Source organism: Megascapheus bottae, chromosome X, assembly GCF_031878675.1.
Source record: "Megascapheus bottae isolate mThoBot1 chromosome X, mThoBot2.hap1, whole genome shotgun sequence".
NCBI classification, from domain to species: domain Eukaryota; kingdom Metazoa; phylum Chordata; class Mammalia; order Rodentia; family Geomyidae; genus Megascapheus; species Megascapheus bottae.
The window spans coordinates 68,304,839-68,308,885 of record NC_143547.1 but is presented as its reverse complement, the minus strand read 5'-3'; the positions used below and the strand labels follow the sequence as shown (position 1 = coordinate 68,308,885).

Here is a 4,047-nt window from a genome sequence, read left to right as displayed (position 1 = left end):
ATAGCATTTTTATATATATTGACTTATGATGCAGTGGTGTGAAATAAGTCAAAATAGCTCAAATTTCACCAGTTATTCCCTAACAAGTACAAGGTAATCTCTGCCCGTAGAGAGAATAGACAAATGTTTTTAAACTAAACACTCCAAGTGGTGGCAATGAAACCAGTAATCAGTATCAAATTAAAATGCAACGATTTCTCCCCCCTAAGATGTATATAACTTTGTAAAAATAACAACAACAAGAAACAACCCTTAACCCCAAGAGTGTGAGAAGTACTACTATCAAGGCATATTCTTGGCAGAATATTGGATTCTAAGGGCTTACAGTTTAGCAAGGTGGTAGCTGGCTGGTTTATTTACATTGGTCTGAGACAAACCATTAGGAAGTTCCAAGTGTCCAAGTTCACACATCTGGACGGTCACTAATGCTTTTCAAGTGAAGAGATGCAATGGTGGTTGGCGATTGCTGGTGCCAGGCTGATTTTTCCTAGGTGATTAATCTTGAGGCGATTGCTGGTGCCAGGCTGATTTTTCCTAGGTGATTAATCTTGAGACGTAAAAAAAAATTAATTTTTTTCTGCTTACATCACAGCTTGTCTGTTGTATTTTGTTCACAAATGTACACGTTTTTTTGTCTTTCTTTTGCTTAACAAGAAGCTTTCCAACAACAGCAATAAAAACAATAATAGACAAAATGAGAAGAGTACAAGGAGAGGGATGGGGTCCGTCATAGCACAGAGTTCAAGTGCAAATTCTAGATGAGGCTTTGTAAATTTGTCAGGGCCTTAAGTCACCCCCCAAATCTCCGTGCCACCCCCTGAAGGGGTGCGATGAATACGGACACCCCCTCTCAGCATGGTCTCTTCTTTCCTCCCTCCTTTTTCTCCCTCCTCCTTACCTCAGTTGTCTGAGATGGACAGGCGGGTGAAGATTGGTAGACGGCGGCAAGGATCAAAGCTGGGGTCCTCACATCCGTTGATGGTGCCTGAGCTCCGGGAGCCGCTGTGGTATCTGTCGCCGTCCGACAGCAGTAGTGGAGGGCTAGCGGGCTCGAACACAGAATTGGACTGACGGTGCAGCTGCTGGAAGGTGAAGGGCGGCTCGGGCGGTGTGGCGGCAGCAGCAGCAGCAGCGGCGGCGGCGGTGGAAGCGGTGGCGGCGGCCGCGGTGCTCGAGGGAGGCCCGCTGGGTTGTACCTGGCTCTGCAGGAAGGGCGCTGGGTCCTGCTGCTGCTGGTTGTCATGGTATGGGGTGGCTGCTCCGTCAAAACTGCGGGTGTGCGAGCCCACAGGAGCTATCAGGGTGCTCAGCTCGAGGCCAAAGTCAAAAGCATTGTTTGCAAAAGACGTTCCCGGCGGCAGCAGCTTCTCTGCACCCGCGGTGCCATAGAGCAGAGTGGCCGGGGTTGCTTCCCCGGAGGCAGAGGTTGTTGGGGTATCTGAAGGTGTGGAGGTCGCTGAGAGCGAGAAGCAGGAGAGTGGCGGGGGCAGACGCCAAATCGGACTGTCGAGCAACATGGGCGGCTGCCGCTTATCCTGCGGGGAGCCTAAAAAGTTATGGCTCAGCTTGTGTCTTTGCTCCCAGGAGAAGACCTGAAAGTCACGGCCACGGCCACTGAAGGCGCGCCGGTTCCCCAATGGGCCCCCGAAAGGCAAGTCGTGGATGAAGTGGCAGCGGGGCCCGTAGGGGCAAAAGCCGATGCTGTGGAAGGTGCGGCACGGCTCCGTCTTGTACTTGGGGTGTCGGCTCAGGCTACGCAGCTCATGGAAACCGTGCGCGAACTGGCACTTCTCGCCGTACTTGCATTTGCCGTACTCTTGGAAGGGGCGGCACAGCTCGGTCTTGTAACGCAAAGCATTCATACCGAAGCCCCCACGGCCGTTTTGCTCCAGGAGATGGTGGTCATTGTCGCTGAACGAGCGGTATCGGAGTCTGTTCCTGTTGAACACCGAAGTGCCACGGCCAATCCCCGACGGTTCCTTCAGGGGGCTGTAGGAGGCAAAGCTGGCAGCCCCGAAACGGCTCCCGCCGTTAACAGCCCCAGGGAAATTGGGCGACCAGATGCTAGGGCCGAAAGCATGATGAACCGGCATGTACACGGTACTGTCCGAGTGCTGTTGTTGAAGGAACCCCGACGTGAAACTTGAGTTGGGGTCCCTAGTCTTGGGGACACTCACCATCTTCTTGTCCAGTTTAGGGTCAGTCACAGATTTCTCTGGGTTGCACCACAAGCTGAACTCGTAGGGCGACAGGCTTGTCGACATGTTTCTGTGTCCTGCAATGGTCGGAGCGGCAAGAGACTGGAAGACAGGGAGGAGCCGTCAGGGAGGCGCGGCTGAGCTGGAGCCACAACGAATGAAGAGCGAGGAATGGGGAGGGACCTAAAGTTTTGCTGGGGGGCGAGGTGAAGGGCCAAGAAAAGCAGCGTGGGCTGGGGCAGCGGGCGCAGTGCGGGGGTGGGAGAGGAGAGGAAGCGAACAGCGCCCCTCAGCGCCTCCACCCCCACTTCCCGAGCCCTCCTCGTGGTTTTCTGGGATCTCTCTCCATCTTTATCTGTCAGGCTTTTTATCAGTCTATCTTTGTTTTTCTATACGTTTCTATGTTTTCCATCTCTCCTCCTTTCATACCGTCTTTCGGTTTTTCCTTTGGTTTTTGTATTTCCAGTCGTTTTGTTGTGTTTGTGTCTAGCATGTATCGCTTGGCGGCTTTCTGCATGTCTGTCGTGCTTTCTACCTATCTTTCATTCACTTTTTCTTTCTGTCCATCTTTCCATCTTATTTATCCTGCTGCATTTTTCTGTCTTTTCGTCTGTCTCTCCATCTTAATGTCCTGCTCTCTATATTGACCTACTGCATTCTGTATTTTTATGTTTTGGTTTTTTTTTCTTTTTTTCTGCGCTGTGTGCGTGCGTGTGTGTGTCTGTGCGTGCACACGCGCGTGCTCACACGTACATGCGCAGGTCCTGGGATTTGCTCTCAGGACCTTGGCACGGTTCCTGAGCTTTTATGTTAAAGGCTAGTACTCTACTACTTGACCAACAGCCCCACTTTCACCTTTTTGGGGTAATTAATTGGAGATAAGAGTCTCACAGACTTTCCTAACCACGCTGACTTCAAACCAGGGTCCTCAGATCTACAGCCTCTTGATTTAGCTAGGACTAAAGGCATAAGCCACTGGCACATGTCTTCTTTTTTCGTGCAGTCTCAAACAGTATCTGTGACCTGAGCCACACATCCAACTCCCTTTCTGTCTTTTTATCTTTCTTCCTGACAGAATTTCCATCAGTCTCTATATTGATATTTCTGTCTATCAGTTTTTCTGTCAATCTAACTGCTTTATTTTTTGTCTATATTCAGTCTGCCTTTCTGTACTCTTTCTGTCTCTCCATGTGCCTGCCGTCAGTCTTTCTGCCTGATTTGTTTAAAACATACCATGGCAGGGCTGGTGATGCAGCTCTTGGCTACCCTGAAGGAACGAGGCCCTAATTTTAATCTCTAGTCTCCAAAAACCAAAGGTACCATAGTGAAGATAATTATATCCATTATTCACATGGTCACTTTCAGACTTTGTTTAAAGTTTTACCTGATGACCTATCTACTACACAGTGTTATTTGTAGCTTCGTTTTCTAGTGAGGTTAATGGTAAATATATGTATGCCTTGTGTTGTAGTGAGAGTCTACCTATCACATAAATATTCAGTGCTGTTCTATATAGTATGATAGTTCATAAATGTGCTGTTTAGATGCACTGCAGTGGTATATTCACTGTCTCCTTTCTGAAGAATGTGTTGTCAGGTCCAGGATTCATAACATATATAAATAGACACACATATCAGAAAACTTTTGAAGAACATACTAGGTAAAGCTCTGTCAAAAGCTTCCAAGTGAGCTCACATCTACCTGTCATTGCCACTAACTGCTTATTTGGAACTCAGTCAAAGTTAAAGTTTGTTAAAATCATTTGAGTATGAACTTAGTTAAAACATTTGCTTATAATATATTTTTCTCTTGACTTCAGTGAACACTGAAAAAAATTGTCTTACTCTAC

The 4,047-nt window shown here is 48.2% G+C and overlaps 1 pseudogene; it reads right to left on the bottom strand.

Moving 5' to 3' along the window:
- Positions 1-899: 899 nt before the first annotated feature.
- Positions 900-2,292, bottom strand: LOC150041267 (mRNA decay activator protein ZFP36L2 pseudogene; annotated as a pseudogene).
- Between the last annotated feature and the right edge of the window lie 1,755 nt (positions 2,293-4,047).